This window comes from Lissotriton vulgaris, chromosome 3_1, assembly GCF_964263255.1.
Source record: "Lissotriton vulgaris chromosome 3_1, aLisVul1.2, whole genome shotgun sequence".
NCBI lineage: Eukaryota > Metazoa > Chordata > Amphibia > Caudata > Salamandridae > Lissotriton > Lissotriton vulgaris.
Window position 1 is genome coordinate 307,087,841 of NC_141689.1, and position 23,756 is coordinate 307,111,596.

General features: G+C 41.7%; 1 pseudogene; it reads left to right on the top strand.

Annotated features, from left to right (window-relative positions):
• Positions 1 to 575: 575 nt before the first annotated feature.
• LOC147726367 (uncharacterized) overlaps positions 576 to 23,756 on the top strand; it is an 87,607-nt pseudogene continuing 64,426 nt past the window's right edge.

A 23,756-nucleotide genomic window follows, 5' to 3' on the forward strand; every position in this document is an offset into this window, starting at 1 on the left:
GACTACAACTCCCAGCCTGCCCAGCGACCCGGATCCACTCCAGCGGGGTCATCGCGCCCTGAGGCGCTAGAAAAACGCTGCTCCCTCGGCAGAGCGGGTGTTCTGTTCTTCAAGAGGAGACTTCATCGCTGCTGGTCGCCCTGACTCGACCTCTCTCCCTGCTTTGCTGTGCCGGTCTCCCTCCCGCCGCCGCTGTTGTTACCTTAGCGGCCGCCGAGCGGAGGGAGACTACAACTCCCAGCCTGCCCAGCGACCCGGATCCACTCCAGCGGGGTCATCGCGCCCTGAGGCGCTAGAAAAACGCTGCTCCCTCCGCATCGCGGGACGCGAGCGGGACGCCCGGACGAAGCCCGGACAAAGGGCGGGCCGTCTGAGGCCGTCCGAGGCTGGACAAGGTTGGGTTGGGCCCGTTACTCTGCTAGAAAACCTGATTTAAGGAGGTGAGCCTGTGTTATAGCTGGGGGTTATTTATTGAATTATTGTCTCTTGGAGCACCTGTTTACCCCGTACTTTTGAAAAGCATTGTCTGTTAGTGAAATATGCCCAGCAAAAAGTTATCCCCTGCAAAAAACACTATGGACAACTATATCTTTCAGGTAGTTGCCAAAATCAATAGTGACAGGAGAACTTCGCTTGGCCGGAGTTCACCGTCTGCCTTGAGTTCACCAACTTCGCCGGCTTCAGCCTGTGCCGAGTCCACGGAGCAACCTACCTCCTACTGTCCACCTGTAAATGAATCTGACCAAGCTGATATCGCTGTAATGAACCGGTCGGCTCTGATTGAGTTAGACAGCGAGAGTGAGATGGACACTGATCAACAATTACCCGAGGACAAAGCCCCCACTCCGGTGCCTGCTCCACGATCCACCAGAGGGGCTAAAAAGCCACAGCCACAGCCGAAACGATTTGGGCTCAGATCAAGCCGCAAAAAGATTGCATCGCCCCCTAGCAAATCCGCAAGGGAAAAAGAAGTCACTCTGGATGACGTTTCTATGTCTCTTACTAGTGGTCAATTTAAGAACTTACTGAGTATGATAGACACTAAGATAGAGGACATTGTTAATCCGCTGTTAGGCAGAATTGATAAACTCACTAAGGAAGTGAATCGCCTTGGGGGTTTACTGAATCAAACCTTATCTGAAGTAGGCAAACTACCAGAAGCTGTTTCTAGCAGGGTGGAGTCCAGTAAGGCCTCTTCTTCTTTGGTGGGTGGTGGGGCTTCCTCACTACCAGTTCCTTCGGTGGCTCCCTTGATATCCATTATAGATAGTGCAGAGAACAAAAACGTTCCTTCAGATACATCCTCCGCCCCAGAATCTGTAAATGGCTCGGTAGAGTTGATAGTTGAGGCCTCTCCATTGGTCTTGGTTTTAGCCAATGTTCCTCTTTTGCAGCCTGGTCAGGAAGAATCTACCTCATCCCTATTGTCTAAAGCACTTTATTGGCTAACAAATAACATGGTAATAACTCCTAGGGGTAGGCACCAATTGGCTGACGAAATAGTAAAGGCTAGAAGGGTGAGGTGGATAGGTAATAGTACAAAGAAATTTCTGGGTGACTGCGTCATCCTACATTTTTCTGACCCAGAGGTTTTGGCCAATATTCTACCCAACCTTCTACCTCCGCAGCGGAGATCGACTGAAATCATTCCACTCACTTTAGACTTTTTCTATCAGTGTAGTGGGAGGGTCTCTAATAAAACAATGCTAAAAACTAAGTGGAACGTTGTCCCAACAAAAGGGCGGAGGGAAGTGAAGCAACCAGAGAGGGGTTTAAATCTAGAGAATAGATTTTCAGCCCTTTCCAATCTTGATGACTGTGATTGACTCTCTATAAATCTAAATCAAGTACCACTAGCTCATGGGGATCAAAATTCGGATAGCTTATCTACCCAGAATGTTAATTGCCTTACTAATGATTTGTTGAATAACTTGGTTGTCCAACCAGAGGGTGAGGCTTGTGTACTAAACTCTTTTCCTGGATTACGCCAGGGTCGCTTGTCTGGAGTTGCTAACCTACTCTGCTGGAATATAGCTGGTCTGACATCCAAGCTCGATTGTGGGGACTGGCTTGGCTTTGTTACCCAATTTGATATTTGTATATTCCAGGAGACTTGGGCTTGCGATCCTGTCTTTGTATTAAGCTATTTGAATTTTTATGTGGCAGCTGTCAAGGGTCCGAAAGGTAGACCTATGGGGGGGCTTACTATCTGGATTCGACAAGCACTAAATTTCTCAGTTAAAAATATAGCTACTGGACACAATGATATCCAGCTTATTAGGATTTCTAATGACAGAACAGGGTCACTTGATATTTACAATATTTATATTAGGAGTTCCAAAGGTCGATCTGAAACATTATTAACCTTGGCCGACCTCATCGAGGAGCACTCCATTAAAAATAACATCGTTATAGCAGGAGACCTTAATAGGACGTTTGAGCCATTGGTTGTGGGAGAGGCTTTCACTGGTGCTGATGAGGATTCCTTCTGGGGCATCCCTGAACTACAACTGAAACCAGTCTCCCGTTGGACAGAGGACATTATAGCTATTAATGCACTGTGTCTTGAAAAAGGTTTGAGAGCTATGAACGGGAGAACAGCTGGGGACAGAATTGGTTCACCAACTTTCGACAATGGGAGGCACAAAAGTCGAATTGACTATGTGATCTGCAGTTTGCATCTGTGGCCTGCCCTTTGTGATATGGAAGTCATCATAAGATCTGAGAGTGACCATAACCCCCTAAGTCTGACTCACAAATGGTGGCCTGCTGAATCAAACTTTAGCTGCATGAATGAATTCGTCCCTCCGCCCATTATCCCCGAGAACAATATGCGTAGGCTACGTTGGGATACTGTAGCGAGAAATCAGCAGGCTATTGATATTATTAACAGTGAAACTGATCAAGCCATTCTAGCTATGGAACTGGCTAATGCCTCTCCTAAGGACCTGGGTGAAGTGGTCAAAATACATGATACCCTCTTTGGTAAGATCAAGGCGCACTTTCTAAGACCTGATAAACATAAGGGGGTTATTACCAGAAAAGATGCTAGATGGTATAACTCTGATTGTAGGAAGGCAAGACTCGACCTTGGCCGGGCAATCAAGAAGCGAGACTGTGTGTCTGTTTCTCTAGCCAGGAAAGAATATAAAGTATGCATTGTTAAAGCTAAGAAGGATTGGGACGAGCAACACTGGTGCAAACTGAAAATGGCCAGTGACAGGAAGGATTCCAGAGTATTCTGGAATATTGTAAAATGGGGTTCTGAGAGAGCTGAAGAGTCACCAAGTAATAACGTCTCACAGGAGGCATGGGTTAAATTCTTTAGTTTGCAATACACTCTTAATACCCGGGTCTCAGTTGACGTCAGTACGGCTATGAAGTTTTTTGAAGATGACAATTTTAACTACAAAGAGATTATGTCTGCTATCTGTGCAGTAAAACGCGGGCGAGCTCCAGGACAAGATGGAGTACCCGCTGATATATTCCTAAATGATAGTGAACGCTGGTGCAAATATATACATTTGCTTATAAACTCAATTGCTCAAGGAGCAGATGTCCCTGATTCATGGAGGGGTGCAGTTATTATCCCCGTGTATAAGAAGGGGGACCGAGCTCAGCCCTGTAACTATAGGCCTATTAGCCTTATTGACACTGTGCAAAAAATCGTGGGTCGCGTGGTGGTCAATAGGCTTCTCGACTGGGCTGAGGATTTTAATATTCTATCTCCATTCCAAGCAGGTTTTAGAAGGGCAACAAGCACGATCGATCAAGTGTTCCGCTTCCAATTATTACAGTGGAAAACCGTGGTTCTGGGGGGGTGTAGCCTGTACGCGGCATTTGTCGACTTGCGGGCTGCATTCGACCTGGTCCCACGTGCAAAACTGTGGCAGGTCTTGCATAGCTTGGGGGTTTCCGATGAGTTACTAACCCTGATATTGCGCCTCCACGAGTCTAACTATGCAAAAATTCAGTGGGGCGGTCACGGGATGGTCACTCCTGATTTCCGTGTTGAAAAAGGGGTCAGACAAGGGTGCTCAATGGCTCCTACACTATTTACATTGTTCATAAACGGGGTAGTTTCTCGATTGGTAACTGCGAATGTTGATGCTCCTTCTCTTGCAGGACTAAAAATCCCCATATTAATGTTTGCGGATGACATGCTAATTTTATCAAAAACCCCTAGTGGACTACAGCGTGCTCTGACAATTTTTGAGAACTTTTGTGGGGAACATGGACTGGAGGTGAATACTACGAAAACTAAACTAATGAGCTTCAAGCCGCAGCGTAGCTTTAAGTCCAAAATTATGATGAGTGGTGGGCCTTTAGAGTTAGTTAAATCATTCACATACCTAGGTATCCAAATAACTGATGACCACAGGTGGAGCCAGCATATAAATATTGCTATTTTGCGACACAAACAAATAGCTGGCACAATTAATTCTGAACACAGGAAATCGCTAACCAAACCTGTTAAACCAGCCCTATTGGTATATGAAGCAAAGGCTATTGGGTCTGCACTTTACGGCGCTGAAATGTGGGGCTTTGAAAATCTTACATCTCTACAAGCCTCTGAAAATAAATTTTTAAGAACTCTTACCGGTACACCTAAAAGTACTCCGTTGTTGCCTCTCCGATACGATCTAGGAAGGAAACAAATCAAGGACTTGGCCAGATTACGCCCGATCTTGTATTGGCGCAGACTCTGGACCACTCCTGAGCTCTCACATTATGCCGCGGGTTTTGTGGATGTGATCAAGGCTGATGGCTTTCACAAGATAAGCTGGCTTAAATCATTGAAATCTATATTGTTTGAGCTAGGGCTGAGTTCTTTATGGCAGGACCCTGCTGGGACATCTTTCCCTTCTAAGCGTGTCTTAAAAGATATTTTTTGGGAATGGATTGCTACTAAAACTTTAAATGTTGCAAGCTTTGGGTCCATGTCTTCACATTTTCTTGAGGCCAAAATGTATCCAGTCTTGGAACCATATTGGGATATCATCTCCAAACCAGGTGATAGGAAGCTCTTATTCCAACTGAGAGCTGGTGCACTTCCTATAAAAATATTGACAGCTAAATGGGGTTCAGGTGGAAATAGCACCTGCCCAGCTTGTGGGTTGGGGGATGAGTCTCTGGGTCACTTTCTGTTTTCATGCGGATCATATGCTATTCCAAGACGAGTATGGTTAGCTCCAATGTGCAGGAACCTTGGGACATCAAGTAGTTCTGTAGCTATGCGAATTATTTGTACGACTCAAGTTTCTTGGATCCTGATAGCTACAGCAAAATATCTGGGTTGGGCATGGATGCTCAGGCAGAGACTGCTAGTTAAATAACTATTCTCTGCCCGACAATTTAGACAGAGACTGCTAGTTAAATAACTATTCTCTGTGTGACAAATTGGCCCTCATGAATTTGACATTACTGCTTTTTATTAATCAAGGACTATGTATCAAGATAGAGACTGCTAATTAACCAACTATTCTCTGTCTTGATAATTGATTTTTTGCATTTGTATAATTGCTTTTAGACTCCAGCGTTTCTCATCTTGAAAAGTATTTTTATCAAATGTTTTAATTCTTCTTTTAACCGAATGAATTTTTTTATATGTAACTTATAGTGTTGCGTCAATGTGCTGGATTGTAAATTTAATTTGTTTTTAAAATTCTTGTGTATAATATGCTTTTATGAGTAACAACTCGAATAAAGCACTTTGACTTGACTTGACTTGACATATTTTTAGAAACATCAATAGCTTTGTCAAGTGCTTCCAAAACAATAATTTGACTTTTTTCTAAAAATGAGAACGAACACATGGGACAACTCATGTAGGTTTGCAGTAGGTTGAAGTATCATGGGCTTACACTCAAAAAGAAGAAATGCAAACCGTTTAAAAGGTCTGTGGAGTATTTGGGGCACACTTTATCTGGGAATGGAGTAGTGCCTAAAAAATCCAATGTGGAAGCCATTGTTGGTGCTCCTGCCCCTGCCTACAAGGATCAGTTGTTGTCATTCACTGGTATGTGTGAATATTACAGCACGTTTATTAACAACTTTGCCACCAAGATGGAACCTTTAAGAGCGGTACTGAGGCACAATGTCTCGTTTGAGTGGTCCGAAGCCCAACAAGCAGCTTTTGATATCATAAAGTGTGACATTGTAAAAGCGCCCACATTGAAGCCGTTCTGTGCGGGAATATTACGTGCGATCACGGTGGATGCCAGCTTGTATGGTGTTAGGGCTGTTTTATCCCAGAATTGAGGCAAGGAGGAGTGGGATGTTTCTTTTTCTTCCCGTACCTTGAATGAAACCAAGCGCAGGTATGCAGTCATAGAAAGGGAAGTGCCTGCTTGTGTGTGGGGACTGGAGCATTTTAGGAACGGGGCTGCAGATTTGTGCTTAGGACCAATCACAAGCCGTTAGTGAACATCGTGGCCCCTGGTGGTAGATGGAATTCCACGGCGCGCATTGCCAGGTTGGCTTCCCTCTTCAAAGAGTACACCTTTAATGCTGAGTTTGTGCCTGGCAAGAAGAATGTGACTGTGGACTGCCTCTCCCGCTTGCCGTGCCAAATTAATGATGTTGTTGAAGTAAGTGAGTTGGCTATGGTTGCCAGAAAAAAAGATGTGTTTGATGGCGTGTTTGCGGGTATCTCTGAGGAGTTGTGGACGCAGTACAAAGAGTCAGATGAGGTTGGGAAGGATGTGAAAATATTTGTGATGGAAGGTTGACCCAAGTAGGGGCAAGTAAAGTAGGAGTTGGAGGGTTTGTACAAAGTGGCTGAGGAGTTTGAAGTGGAAGGTGGGTTGTTATTCAAAGGGGGCAAGTGTGTTCCGCCGAGGTGAGTTTGTGATGTCATTCTTAAGCTGGCTCACACGGAACATCTGTGCATGTCAGCGATGAAGCAATTGGTACGAGTTCATTTTTGGTGGCCTGTTATAGATAGGATGATAGATCGTGTTGTGAGGGAATGTGAAATCTGTGCTTCAAGTAAGAAGATGCTAAAGTTAAATGTTCCACCTTTGAAGAGTGTGGAGTGGCCTGTTTTGCCTTGGCAGAGGTTAGCTTTTGATATATCTCGAGTGTTCAATGTTTAGCCTGCAGACCTCAGTTTTACTTTGGTTTTGGTGCATTACTATTCCAAATGGTCAGAGGTCAAGTTTGTCCCATATATCACTACTGGTGCTGTGATGGATTTCCTCAAAAAGGTGTTTGCGAAGGAGGGTTGTCCCTCTACTCTTGTGACTGATACTGGAGTAGAATTGAAGTCTGATGACATGGAAGCATTTCTTGAACACTGCAACATAAAGCATGTTACTATATCATTGTATGAGCCCCACAAAAATGGCCAAGTTGAGAGGTTTAGTCGTGTTTTGAAAACATTTGTTGTGGAAGCACATGCTTCAGGGAGTAATTGGAGGAGAGCTTTAAGAGAGAAGTTATGGATGCACAGGATTACCCTGCATACCATCGCCAAAATCAGTTCTTTTTAAAGGGAGGAATCATGCTTCTCGGTTGTGTCCTTGGTGGTTCAAGAAGAAATGGTGTTGCCTTGGTGAGGAATGTGATGTGGTGATGTAGCTGAGAGAGTCAAGAGGAAACAAAATAAGGCCAAGGAGTGGTTTGGCGACTTTTGGAGGGCCAAACCTCATGGATTTTCTGTGGGCGATTGGGTGAGGGTACGCAAACCTGTTTATCAGGGCAAAGGTGTGCCTAGGTTTGGTAAGTCTATGAAAGTGCATAAGGTTTTTTCAAATACTATCATAACTCAGGATGGTATGGTGTGGAATGTTAGAAAGGTTTCAAAGTGCTTCAAGCCTGAAGACCATGGCCTGGGAAACGAGAATGGGAATGGGAATGGCAGTTGATTCAGCGCTACTCCGGAAATATTTTCTAAAACCCTATCACCTTTACCTGAAGTACCAAATCATACATCTAGTCATCAGTGGGGCCCATAACACTGCGAGTTACTCACAAAACACTTCCATCCTACTTCATGGATCAGTGAGATTCAAAGGAGAGCTGCTGTATCATATCTAAATCAAAACTAAATATTTATACTATTTACACCTGCAGTTTAAATGAGTTTTACCATGGTTTTATTAAAAAAGACATTTTATTCAGACACACCACCATTATAGTCAATGAATCTGCTAGTAAAAAAATTAGGCTTAGGAAAATACTAGACCAGCTTAATTCTCCATTTTTCTAAATTTTTATTAAAAGCTAAATTTAGCATGTCTAACAGTTTATTTGCTTTATTTATTTATTTCTTCAAAAAAATAACTTTAAAGGAGTAAAAGTTTTATCTCAAACAGGTATATTCATTTATTTCAGAGATTCAGAAATAGATATTATTATTTAGATTTCAGAACACAAATATTAGCAAAAGACAGATAGTTCCTAAAATTCATTTTCTCCTAACTTCCCTAACTAATAACCTCATCTAAAGCACAGTTCTCACTCAAAGAAATAAAACATTTATTCAAGAATTCTTTCATCTCAGGAAAATCAGCATACCTACAGCATCTCAGGAGGAAATCGAAAGAGAGTTTTTTCTTAAGAAGAGTCACAACTTTTTATACCCTTTTTCACTAACTTTATCTATCTACAAAAGTAACTATCCGAACAGACTCAAGTCCTGATTGGACAATTTGAGGGTGGATGAGCATCACCTCATCATCCTAATATTCAATTTCCGCTGAATTTTAAAGAGTCCTTTCTTTGGAAAAGTCTTTGGCCTAGTCACATCCTCAACTAGTTACTACAGGTTCCTTTTTCCATGATCAGTACCTCAAATGTTCATTCTGTTGGCAGTCATCAGGACTTCCAGGGTAAGCCGTCCTTGAACCGCTCTCACTCAGGCACAGGCAGCTCGCATTCAATTTTGGCTTTAGCTGCACCTGCGCAGTATCTTTCGCTGTCACAGTAATCAAAAGCCTCCATTTTTAGGTAGGCATCATGAGCCAGAATAGGAACTATCATAGAAACAAACACAAATAAATGTTCATTATTGAAATATAGCCCTTCTGTTTACCTTCCCCCCATACTAAGGGTTTCCCTGTTAGTTGATACCTAGCAAATAAGCAACACATATATATGCATGTTATACTCACCTAACTCCATGTTTTTGCCACAAAATACATAAACAGAAAGCACATGTATGCCGCTTTTGAATAAATTAAAGCCTTGCATTAATAAACAACATGACAACATTACTAAATTAGTCAGTTATAGTTTCCCATGCAAGCAGATTAGTATTCCCACGTATATTTATGTGTGCATTCTATACTACGTTGATTAGTTTTTCGAAACCACACAATTAATCGAAGTTACAGTTATGAGGAAATTACTTTACGAGGGGTATACAAAATTTTGTTTCTTAACCTCGCTCCATCACAGTGATTTCATGGTGAGTTTTAAGGTACCGGAAACATTTGGTTTACTGGAAAATGTTCACCAAGATGTTTCTATGTCGCCTCAGTCGTCTGAGAACTCAGATGCTTCCCGTGTTAACCCCTTCGATGCTTGTGGCAAGGTCAACTCGTCATGGGTGTTACCTGCGCTGTGCGTTTGACGAGTTGAACTTGTCACATAACAAGGGATTTTTAAAATTGCAGCACAGCACAGGAATGTGCTGTAGCAATGATGCGGTTAATGAAGCCAGCAGGAATCATTTTGCTCCTAAACGTTATGCTGATTTTGTTTAGAAGATGCTCTTTATTCTTGTTTCTGGTTTGTCGTTTCTTCTCTTGTTTTCTGTTTCTTCCCTGTTCTCTTCTTACTTCTTTTCTTGTTTCTTTGTTTTCTCTTTATTTTTCATTCTCTTCTATTTTTTGCTTTATCATGTACCTGTTGTGTTTATTTTCATCTTGTTCCTACATTCCATGGGAGTGCTCTTATGGAATGCTGAGAGCCAGTGCAATTAGTTCAGCAGCTTCTACTCTTGTGGCTGCTCATTGCTGTGTCACTGAATAAATGCCTTCTACATATATTGCCTGGATTTGGATTCTTACAGGGTGGCAGTGAGGTAACTCTGAGGGGTAATAGAGGGACCCCTTGTACCTCTGTGCAAGTGGGTGCATACAGGAGGGCACATGTTGAGCCATCTGTATGCTGAACACTGTGGTTGCCATTCAAAAGCTCGATTACTGAATACCAACAGCAACATTGTTTGCCAGATAGGTTAGGAGTGCTGGTGCTACTAGGAGCTTACGTTAAGCCACTCCTGAGCCAGTATCTTTCTGTGATCAGAAGGGGGTAGAAAACATAGACAAAGAAGGGAGACAGTGCACACAGACAGTTATCGCCACAGTGACATAAATTAAGAAGAGAGGTATTAAATGTTTCTACGTGGCAAGCAATTTATCTCAGGAAAAACTTGCCTTTTTGAATAGTTACCACTTCTAACAACCACCATCGTGAATTGGGGTGGTAAAACGGATGCATTTGGGCTATAGGCCCGGACTGGCCATAGCAGGCACCGGGCAATCCCCGGTGCACCGCAAGGGTGGGGGCCGGTTTTGAGCCCCTGGGGACCGATTTTGTTACAGGGCCGTTTTTGCAGCATAGCTGCAAAATCGGCCCTGCAACAAAATCGGCTGAAAACTGGCCCTAGCAAAGCGCTCGGCGGCACATCTCCAACCCCCCTGAGTGGGGAGGGGGGCCAGCCGAGCACTTTGACAGGGCCGGTTTTGGTTCCCAGTCCGGCCCTGTTGGGCTACTTACGCTAACCACAGCCATACCCGTTCTCAATCATTGCCTCTCCCACACATCCATCAACTGCACTCGGAATGAGACGTATTTCCACTATTGCCAAAGAAGAGGCTGGCAATAGACTGAGAATGGTGGAGCACTGTTATTAGCAGGTTGCAATCTAGGCAACACCGCATTGGTGCCTACTCTTTGCCACCTGCGTTCTTTCAATCCCCGATATTGAAACTGCTGCACCTAATTATGGGAAACCACAATGTCCACTATAATGCTGGAAACTCTCATGACAGAACTAAAAGATTTTAACCCCTCCCATGTCATGAGCCACGGTGCTCCGGTGCTCATGAAGAGCTGAGCTTGTCATGGCCCGTGGAACGCTCGCACGCTGGGCTAATTCCCCTGCTGTGCTGAGCGTTCCATTAAACGGGCGTGGTCGTGACGAGCTCAGCTCGTCATGAGGATAGGGGCACTGTGCCCGACCCCCCAGCACAGCAGGGAAATAGCCCCAGCAGCCAAGGGGTTAAAAATCAATAAACGTAGTATAATCCTCAACCGTAAAAACAATAAAGTTAAAAATACAGAAATAATTAACAATGCTGAAGGCTGACATAGACCAATCCGACAAACAAATCGAGGAACTAGAGGAGAAAAGTATGACATGTCCTGATCATTGGACATATAGTGCAACAATCCCAAGTAAGAAACCATGGACTTTACACCTTTGAGAGCCTTGATGGCATTCACAGCTGAAGTTTCCTAAAAAATAAATGTTCTCCGCAAAACAAATTCTTTCACTTCGCCTTCTCCTATGCAATAAATGTTGTACATATGGGAAAACATTGTAGTTCCAATACCCATGTGAATTAAAAAGAATGTTAGAACATCTTCCCCCCACCAGAAATGGAAATGGATTTAACTACAAACTAAGAGCATACAGAATGCCCCCCAAAAATTAGAGAGCACTGTAATAGGTGTAGAGTCAATGACTTAGACCAGAATGAAAGCACCTCAATAGAGAAAGACAGGGACAAATTGAGATTGCCACTAAAAGTTGAAAAAATTACATGTGCAGTCTTATCAATACCTTAAAAACAGCAGTGATATGAACATCATGTCAGGCTGCACATATACAGCATTCTACAAAATTTACATCTACCCATCATAAGACTAATATTTTTATTAATTTCGAGAGAGACTAGTACTTTGGGCTCACATGAACCCACCATGGAATGTGGTACACCCACTCACCCGCCTGAAGTACTTTGACTTTATAGTCTAGTTGAGACTGAGAATGAACTGTCACCTTAAGACCGTACTATTTATTAACCTACACTACATATATTAAACACGAAGCAATAGGACAACACCTAAGCTTCCAGTTTTTTTTAGTTTTACTAGACCAATAACAAGCATACAGCTATTCAAACATGACTCACAATAAAAGCCTGACAATATGGTCAATAAAAAAAGGCTCATCCACTACATTAAAAGGAAAGAAGTTCTATCATACATGGAAACTAAACTCACATATATGGGTGTAATAAAAGGTGACACACATGGCTGGAGTAGAATCAGAAACATGTAAAAGAGAATGGGTTTGAAAAATGATTTCTTCACCTACCAAACACAAGGACTGCACTCATACCTATTCCCCCACCAACAACAAAAGATAAATGGGGTTTAGAAAAACTATGTCTAGCCGAGTACATATGACATGGATCGATCTGAAAAAGGTAGATATGTCTTTGCCAATTTATCAGTTGAAGGCACAACGTTCATTATAGGGTGTGTCTATACTCACATCAATTCTAAATATAGCTTCTTCTTCCAACGATATAAACTGGTTGCAGAATATGGACATGCAAATATAATCATAGGGAGAGCATGAAATATAACCACCGACACAATCTTCGATAACTTGGGTCATTCTGACCTCTGGAATAACAATGACAGAGGAGTCTTGACAAATTTTATGAAAGATCGTATTCTGATTGAAACTGCCTATGGCAGTTGCAAAACCCAGGTACCTTTTGACGACTTAAGGTACAGAATCATGCATTGACTTCTTTTCAGTCAATGGAACATTTCTTCTAAAGTATGAGACTGTGGTGCAAAGGTGCAACCATGCCGCAATTCACATACTACTAGATCCGCAGGCACACTCGTGGCGAATGAAAGTAGCCAATTATAAGTCACAGATGATAAAAAGAAACTATACACAAATCTGAAGCAATAGTTGACACTCAATGGCCAACCCAATATATTTTCTCAACTGCTATGGGCTGAAAAAAATCATATTTTGTGACTGCCTAATCAAAAACTCATTGGAAAAGCGGAAAACTATAGTGCAACAAACTCTAACCCTAGAAAGCACCACCCAAGCCCAAACCAATGGAATACAAACTGAAAACTCTGTTAACTAAGAAATATGAATTAAGTGTGATCGTCAGAATGAGCAGTTACCATAATTAAACAAAAACTATATGCACTCAGAGAGAAAGGTGCTTACTATTGGCTAAGCAACTACACCAAGGAGATGCACAACAGAAAATATCAGTCTTTCATGATAGCAAGGGGAGGATCTTGACACATCAGGTGAAAATCACACAAGGATTTTCTTCCTTCTATGAATCACTATATTCCTCTGAGGCAAGACAACTCTAAGACCTCAATCCGCATTCTAATAATCCAGCAATATCTACAAGACTAGCTCCAAATTGACATATCGGACATGGAAGAATCGGAACCCATTAAGACAATGGTCAAGGGAAGGTACTGGGTGAAGATGAAGATTTCCGTTCCGAATTTAACATGACCTCTATGTAGTACCTCGAGTGCACCCATCTTGGGACAAACCTTCTGAGAAATGGTGACAGAGGAAACTAAAATACCAGAATTAAAGCAATCCTCTTACTAATCCGAAAACCATAAAGAGATGTTCTTTATTGCAATTACTAAACAATCTCCCTCCTTTTTTATGTCTTTATTTCTAAGTTCCAGAAAATGCAAAGTTCCAGAAAATACAAATGATCAACAATAACATTGCGCTATCATAGTAGGTGAGTGGGTGCGAGCCGCACACAAGAAATATCCAGCCTCCCTCCTCAATTGTGATCTGAATATCCTGGTGAATGTTTTTGCGGCAAGTCTAAGCACATTGATACCCCTGTTGATACACAAGAATTAAGAGAGTTTTGTGCCACATCATTCTTCAAGGAATGATAGTCACCTACTACGACACCTTCTATCACCTTTTCCCTTGATGCTGATAAAGTGTTTAACTGAGTGGTGGAATGGGTCGATGTATCTCATACAGTAGCAATATTTGGGCTTGGAAGTCCATTCATCAAATATTACAGCAACTTTATCACATCCCAGCAGCAAAAATAAGCTATAATGGCTTTCTCCCATGAGAAATCGTGATTACCAGAGGTAATAGACCCCTATCCACCTTGCTTTTTTTACTGGAACTTGTACCTCTAGCAACAGTAATTCAAACTTCAACCAACAATAAATTGATGCTTTACACTAATGATATCCTATTGACAGTAAAGAAAGCTGAATCTCTTTTGGTTCCCACTGTACGCTACATAGGCCAGTGACATAAGAATTTGAGGGATGAGTTGAAGATGAGCTTAGAATGTTGAGTTCTGACTTACACACAGCGGGATACAGACCTGTAAAATTACTCTCCGTGTGTGGCATAGTTATTTTGCAAGTACCTGGACTGATAGGATGATACAACTGGTGACAAGATAGGGCATACCAAGCCTATACATGCAATTGCTCTTCAAAAGAGTTTGCTGTTGTCCAGCAAACTGCTTGTACTGCTTGAATCAATGTTGGCAATAGCGGAGTTTCAGCTTAACACCAGTCTGTGTAAAACGCTTGAAGATAAAGAAAGCAACACTGACTGTCAATGTTGGTGGCGAAGAACTGAATGAAATGGCTGCCAATAAAAGGTACTGCCCATAAGCAAATTAATACAATACACTAAACAAGGTAAGTATACTATAGGTGGATGCAACCAGGCTACGAAAGCAGCGCACAAAAACAGATTAACCTGAAATTCATGCTCTATGAAACAGAGTTTAACCCAGTCTTTGTGAAGAAACATTTAAGCATAAAGCCAACCAAATATCATAACATTATCTGCTTTCATGGACTTCCAGTATACAAGGATTATCTACCTACCAAAACCATTAACAAATCATCGTGCCACAATGTACTGCGAAGCAGCCGCAGAAGGAGGGTCAGGAGACTGTTCTTGCAGAGCTGTCCCCAAAAGAAGTAGCCCACCACTAAAGCTGATGCTTCGAGGCTCAGAACAACTTCCTAGACTGTCATTAACTAATGAGCTCCAGTGGAGATCCAGAACGAGGTAAAAGCTCTGAAAGTTATTAGGGCTAACCCTGAAGCCAGCATGTCACAAGACTTCAGAGAAGCTTAGTGTGAACAGGTTCACCAAGAAGCACCTGAGAGACCATTACTGTCCACCAATGCATATATGCCTGCTGCATTCTTAGAAGTACCATCAGCATTTGATACTGCCAAAAACCACAATATTGGCAATACATGACTGCAGGGATAGGGATGTTTGAAGATTTCATAGATGCAATAGATGCAAAAGACGATAACAAGATTGTAAAGTATCTGAAGAGCATGGCTGGTGAAGGAGTGAAAGAAGCCATAAAAGACGTACCACAAGAAGGTGATGTGACATAAAATCAAATCAAAACAGCGTTGAATGTCAAGTTTAGTCAAGGGCCAAATGCAGATTATGAAAGATAGATATTTAGTCAAGAACGCCAGAGACCAGGTGAAACCATACATGAATTTGTGGAGAGGCTGGATGCTCTGATGAAGCACTGTAAATTCAATGAATTTAATGATGAGGAAGCTACCTGCTTCAGAGTTATCAATAGATGTCTGTCAGATTCCTTTCAACGATGAATGCTGAAGGAAACACTGAGCTTGGGACAAGTCCTCAAGGCTGCTTGTGCTAAAGAGAGTGCTCATCATCAAGCAATTGACATGGAAGCCAGAGGCATCAATGTGTGTCAGTCATATGCATGAAAAGTAAGCCAAAGTGCAAGGCCGAGGAGCACAAAGTGATGTCTCCACAAAAAAAGAAAACATGTTACAGATGTGGACTCTCATTTCCACTCAAAGGAAAATGTCCCGCCATTGGATAGATATGCATCGGCTCTGATAACGCGAACCATTTCATGACGATTTGCAAGATGAAGAGAAAAGTAAGTGCATCCCAGTGTGAAGACCAAATGGTCATCCAAACACTACCTCAGCGGTATTTGATGCACTCCCACAAGGCCTACAGTCACACCAACTGAGATAAATCGACACCAAAGTCGATCATCATCCAAATCATTGACAAAGAATTCCTCATTATCAGTTTCCAGTGAAAGTGACAATGCCAATTGTGCAATGTCAATGTTTACTCCACAAAGGCATACACATGTGGGACTAGTCAAATATGAGGAAAAACTCAAAGGTAAGAAAAATCAACATGAAAAAACACCAAAGACATTCAAATCTTGTCAGATGATTATCCTAAAGATAAATGGGTGATCATTACCATTCATAATTGACAGTGATACGTCGTTAAATATCTTGCCTGAGGAGAAGTATCAAGAATTGTCTCTATTACCACAACTTACAAAGTCAAAAAGTAAAATCCATATATGGGCTGCCTCAACGCCCTTAACAACTCAAGGTTTGTTTGTAGTCACAATGAAAACAAGAAAACAGTGTTACAAGTGCCCATTCAGGTACTTAAAGGAACTGCGTCAAGTACCTATATACTGAGTGTCAATACTGCTTATGATTTGGGCTCTCATTAGTGAACAACAATATGAATGCACGTCATAAAAATCAGCTTCCTTCATTATTTTATGGGTTAGAAAACTCAAAACAATTAAAGTAAAGTTACATATAAATGAGGATGTTCGTCCTGATGCTCAAAGACACAGACAAATTGCATTCATATGCAAGAAGTTGATGAAAAGGATCTTAATTTGTTGCCTAAGAACGACATCATTGAATGCACCATGGGTTTCTCCCATTGGAGTGTACCTAAAACAGATAGTGAGAGAGACATCCAGGTTTGCACACTGCTGATATAACTCAATTGAATGATACAAAGCTCGTCTCTCCATTCAACTTAAATAAAGGATATCACCAATTTGAACTTGAAGAAAAATCGAATTATTTTTCGCTGTATCCTCTGCTACAGGACTTTTCTAAGATGTAATTTGGCATATCATATAGCATGTAACTATAGCGATGACATATTGGTTTTCGGAGCCACTCAGAAAGAGCATGACAAAGCTCTCATGCAATTATGTTGTTTGCTGATGTAGACTTAGCTATAAATGTTGACAAATGTCAATTCCACCAGATAAGTAGGCCTGGGTGCTAAGTTCCACTCCGCTCGCAGAATTCAGCAACTACACGTTTTGCGTTACCAGCAAACTCAGTGAAGTGATGTCACTGACCATCTCATGAGTGATGTAATATGTGAAGTCATAAGCAGTGCATTGCGCCGTGCGCAAGTTACAGTTAGCTCACCTAACTATAACTGCTGAATTTCACTGGTTTTTTACGAGTGAAACCTGAGCCTAAATAAACGTCCCTATAACCTTTGGTATTTTGAAAGAATTTCCGAGGTTTTTTTTGGTTCCATTTCTGAACTATAACTTCCCTGTAACCTTTGATTTTTCCAGTGAATTTCACAGGTTTTTTTAATGCTAATTCCTAACTATAACGTCCATGTAACCTTTGTTTTTTTCAGTGAATTTCCATGTTTTTTTAACAAGTATTCGTATTTGCTGTGTGGTGGAGAAAGGGGGCAGGCCTCCGACTAGCTTTTCTGCAATTGCACTGTCTGGGACCTTCTGAAAGTAACAGAAAGGGTTCCTGACTCCCAAGAACACTCACCATCAAAGCGGATTTCAACCCCCAACCAGCAGTGTGCCAGGAGGCGCGTTTGCAGAGGGATGAAAAAAGTGCTTCGCCTCTCATAACCTCTCAGCAATTCCGCTGTGTGGGAGTTACTGTAGGTAACAGGAGGGGTAGTTGGCCCCCAATGAGCCTGAGCAGCCTTGGGGACTTTATCCCCCAACCAGCAATGCGCTAGGAGATACATTTGCAGAGTGGTGGAGACAGGGGGAGTAGCCTCTCAAGACTTCTCCGCAATCCAGTGTGGGACTTACTGGAGGTAAGAGGAGAGGTAGTTGGCCCCCAAGGACCCACTAGAGCCAAAGGAACTTCATTCCCCAACCAGCAGTGCACAAGGAGGTGCTATTGCAGATTCGTTGAGAAAGGGGGCATGGCCTATGAAGTCCTCTCAGCAATCCCTCTGTGTGGGACTTACTTCAGATAACAGGAGGGCCTGTTGGCCCCCAAGGACCCTCAGCATTAAAGAGGGCATCTTCCCCCAATTAGTAGGGCACCACAAGGTGCATTTGAAGAGTGGTGGGAAAAGGGGCGTAGCCTCTGACCACCTCTAAGAAATCACGCTGTGTGGGACTTACTGAAGGTAACAGGAAGGGGTTCTGGCCCCCAAGGACCCTCAGGAGGCAAGGAGACATCATCCATCAACAAGTAGTGTCCCAGAAGGCACGTTTGCAGAGTGGTGGAGAGAGGGGGAGTGGCCTCCAAAGACCTCTCTGCAATCCCACTGCGTTGGCCTTACTGGAGGTGACAGGAGAGCTTGTTGCCCCTCAAGGACCCTCTGGAGACAAGGGGACTTGACCCCCAACCAGCAGCACACCAGGAGGCACAATTGCAGAGTGGTGGGAATGGGAACAGGGCCTCTGGTGAGTTGCCAGGTGATTTAAAAAAAAATATTTAGGGCAGGGGGCTGCATAGCCCCCATTGCATGGGCTGGTTTTGGCCCTGGGGACTCCATCCCCAAGGGCCAGGTATTTTTTAGAATGAGAAGAGGGCCACATGGCCTGCCTCCCTGGGCCAATTTCAGCTTGGGTACCTCATCCCCCGTAGCCTGCCCCCCCTTTTTCTTTTTGAAGGGAGGGGGCTGTGTGTTTCCCTTCCGGGCTGATTTTGGTCCCGGCCGCATTCCCCGGGGCACAGCCTCTAGTCTGGGTGCCTTGGTCCCCTCCAGGGAACTCAGACACTTTGTTAGGGAGCCTGAAAGGCCCCTCAGTCCCTTTCGGCTCCCCGCTTTCTGTGGGAGCTGGCATTGCATGGATAGAGGGAGCTGCTGAACATGTAGCTCCCTCTGTCCAATAGCAATTCTGCTCTGTATTCAGCAAGCAAGAGCATCTTAATGCTCTTGCTTGTTGAAAGCTGGAGCAGCATTTGCTATTGCTTGGTGGGAGCAGTAATGCTCCCAACAAGCCATAGCAGACAGCTATATCTCAGGGGTGGGCACCCCGGGACATAGCAGGAGTCAGCCCTGGGGCCCAGGGCCATATTTGGCTCAAAGAGGGTGGCCGTACAGCCCCCTCCCTTCTCCCATTTTGCCCCGGGAGGTGGTGGTCCCCGGGGCTGCAGGGTAAAGCTCAGCCCCATCCGCATTACATTTTAGAAATACTCAAGGGAGGTAGAGGTCATCGGGGCAGGGCGATGGTCCCCGTGGCCCCTGCACATTACTTACAATTAAAGCTACGGGCAGGTGGCAGCCTGTCAGAACCACAAATCTGAGTGCTGGTACGTGCGGGTATGTTCCTTGGTAGAGGAGCAGGAGTTCACTAATTGTAGTACGTGGACCGGGCTGGTCCGCAGTTAGAGATGCAAGATGGCACTTAAGACGGCCACCGATGGAAGAACTGAGGTGAGCAGTCTAGTCTTGGTGCCCACAGCTGCAGGAGAATAGAGAAGCAGCGCGAGCGCCTTGTGACGATGCACTTCACCAAAGAAATCAGTCAGGAAGGTTTGTTATTTTCTCGCTCGTTTATAGAAACGTCCCAATCCATCTAGAGTATTATTTATTTCCTAAATTGATATTCGGAGAATTGTAGGAGAGAATTGCAGCGTAACTCTGCACCAGAGTCCGGCGCGAGTTATTTCCGAGAGCAGAAATTCGGAGGAGTGTCGAGGGCAACTCAAGGTTCCTCAGCAGATAGAGTCGTCAGTGAAGACTTGAACAGTTTGAAAGAAGTGACCCCAGTGAACTGAGCTAAGTGCAAATATTCTCGAAGTATGAGAATTGTGTAATCGAACTTACCAAGATAGAAGTCTAGTTGTTGTAGAACCTGAAAACAGAAAGGACAAACTTAGTTCTAATACATAGAAATTAATGAAAGCAAGAAGACTTCACTTGTAAACACTGTAAATACTTACCGGAACAGAACTTGGGGTCATATCGGAATACCTGCGATAGGAAGAAAGGAAAAGTTAGTTTTCTTAGTCTCCTCAGAATACAAAAGAAGGTCGAATGTAAAGTGTAAATATCTTAGAACAGAAGTCGAGTATTCCAGAAGACCTGTGAAAGAAAGAACAGGTTAAATTAGACAACATATTAAAGACAACAGCTTTAAGGAACAGATAGAGAAAAATAAAGAAACCCATTTAAAGGAGTACTCTACAGTTAGTGAGGTAAGTGCCCTTACAATTAAATTAATAAGATAAATAGGATAAGAAGAAGGTTGAAGAACTAATGATTGTTTTCTTTATCAGCTACAACTAATTGGTGAGGAAGACTGAAATTCATCCCAAAAAACCAGAAGAGAAGCAAGGTCCAGGAAAACTAAGGTGGGTGAGATGCACAGTAGAGTAAATTAGAGTAGAGTAGAAGTAAAGGTAGTAATGATGCATTATTTTTAGGTTCCACTGAAAGAAACAGAAGGCGTCTGCTGATGGCTGACTGAAGGAACCATTCCGGACCAGTCTCTTCTCTGTTTATTATTTTATCCAATTCCCCCGTCCCCCAAAGTAATGGTCTGGAGGTTCTGAATAAAGACCTACTAACATTGCCGAGCGGGACAAGGGACCTAGCATCTCTGTTCCCGTGCAAGAAATGGTAAGACATTTTTAAGCGTAAACTAAGTTCTGACACAGCCCCTTGAGGGTCCACACGCCCCCTCTAATTCTTTAAGCTTAAAGCCCTGGGGAATTAAATCTTGACAAAGCTACACTGCTTTTTGTCTGCATTCTCCCCGAGAGTGCACTGAAATGAACTTTTTGGATTTCTGAGATATATATATATATATATATATATACATATATATATATATATATATATATATATATATACTGACAAAACCATAGGTTTCAGCCACGTTATAGTTAGCTGGATGTTTCACTTATACAAAACCATTGAAATTCCCCCGTTATAGTTAGTTCAGCTAACTATAACTCGCAAACCCGCAATGCAATGCTGATGACGTCACATATTACATCACTTACGACATGGTCAATGACATCACTGATGACATCTCAAATGACATCACTGATGGTTTTTTCAGTGAATTTCTAAGGTTTTTTAAATGCTAATTCCTAACTATAACGTGGCTGAAACCTATGGTTTTTTCAATGAATTTCAAAAGTTTTTTAAATGCTAATTCCTAACTATAATGGGTGTGACACCTATGGTTTTTTCAGTGAATTTCAAAGGTTTTGTAAATGATAATTTTTAAAGGTATTCATTATTATATTTCTGTCTTTCTATACTAATTTCCTACATTTTTATTATTTATTTATAGTTATTTTATTTTTTAAGTTACATTTCATATTCTTAATATAAAATAATAACAAAACCAAAGTATTTTTTATTAATAATTTTTTTTCTCCAATTTATGAAAATCAAATTCTATATATTTGCTTATTCCTTTTTGTATAATTGTTTGTACGCGTACAGTGATCGCACATACTTTGTACAAGTAATCAGACACTGCGTGTACCAATGCATACGTTACAAATACGTTTTGACGTTACATGTCGCATTGACTCTTCCGTGTGATGTCATGTACGGCGCCCAGTGCGCGTACAGCGCGAAAGTTTCTAATTGTTTAATAACATATATTTATGTATTTAATGTACATACTAAGGAAAGACTATCTGGGATAATCATGAAAATACTTTTTTTTTAACTTTTAATAACCGTATATTACTTTTGAAAGCAATTACGAAAAATGCAACTGTACGTCGTACGTACTCGCAGGGTATACGCACAGTAAATGCACTGTAAGTGTATGCAAAGCCATGTGAGCATAAAAGGAAAGTTTTGATTCGTTCATAATACTTCACATTTAAACTGTTGAAAGACCCTTCCTATTTTTGATCATTTTACTTGGACTTTCTCAAGGGAAGCATCTATTCTGTGGAGCTGTAGTCCTTTAGAACCAAACTATACAATGGCTCCTCTTTTTGAAACTTCATCAGAACATTCCTGTGAGGAGAATTTGTTGCTGAGCAACTTCAGAAAAAGAGAAAAGAAGCTTTCATTTGCAAGTTTTTTTACATATCCTGAGGGACTGAAAAAAGTCAATGCACCAAAAGTAACTTGCAAGATCTGTGAGGTTGATACCATTAAAAAGTACTCTTTTAATACAACCAGCATGGTTCGCCATGTCAAAAATTTGCATCCAAATAACTATGCAAGGATGGCAACAAAAACATTGCAGGAGAATCCTCAACCTGAAGTTCCTACTACCTCAACTCTACCACCACCTCCTCCGAGCAGTCTGCATCCTATTATTGTGCCACAGTTTCCAGATCTGAAATTCCATTGTAAATATTGTAACAAATTACTTTGTTACAATCAGCAGTCTATTGATCTCATTGTGAAGACCAAAGAAGAGCACCGTTGTCCAAAACATTAATTTTATTTTTAACTTTTTTGTTCCTGTTCCACGCTTTTTTTGTTCCAGTTCAATTATTTTTTTATTTTTTTTAAACTTGTTGGAAAAATACAAACAAATTGAAAACTAAAAAGACAAATAACACAGTTCTTATCAGAACTACCTTCACTGGTCAAAGAAAGAACTATATTTCTATATTAGTCTGTGAAAGTTTGTCAAAATGAAAGTGCAGTTCATAAATGAATAAATGAATACATTAGTAGTGTATGGTGAATGTGAAACTGCCAAGTGAGATTGAAAGTGAGAGTGTCTGGCTGAATGCATAGCAGCTTCACTTTTAGAACAGTATATACATAAGCACATACTGCGGAATGACTCACTAGAACATTGAACCAGTAATGTGAGAGTGTTTGGTGACAGTCTAATGATACACACTAGGGAATAGAACCTATAAAAGACAAGTTTGCCGGTGCATAAAAAAATACGTATGTTGTTTATAGGGGTTTGAAACAGTCCATAACCTAAGACCCACTGTGCACCATGACTACTTGGGTAGTAGCTAAATGATTACAATTCTGGAAGCAGAGTTTCTCAAACCATTATTAATATATAATAATTCATTTATTCTTGTAACATTTCACAAGTTAATACAGCTTCCATTATAATTTCATCAGGAATTTCATTTTACTGGATCTCATTTTCAAAAGTCATCTGATGATTCTCAATCTCATCTAATGCTTCCAGAAAAGCATCATCCAAGGTTTCATCAGGAAAATCACACCTGATATCTCCAACATTCATTTCTTCTACTTCAATAACGTTGCTCATAAAAGCTATGTTCATTTCTTCTACCACAGTGTTAGTATTTTCAAAAATCCTCTTCCATATTGCTTTCTTGATTTTCCATTGTGAATTTGTTATGCAGACCTCCTTCTACAAAAACATAAACTTTATTTTATCTTTTTTCCTAATACAGAACACAAGACTAGCTTTATCAACTAATTTGCCCTTTAATAAATATTATATAAATACCATTCTCAACTACTTTATAACATTATATAATTATAATTAATTATATGAACGTTCAGTTTTGACATTTCTTAAATTACCAAACCAGTCACTCCTTATCACTATCTGAAAAAAAAACAGGCTGGTATTATAAAATACAGTAGCAAAAAAGTACAATATCTCTATTCACGTTACCTGGTCCAAACTAGTACATGTGTTGTAGTGAAATGCAAAGAATACTGGAACACTCAG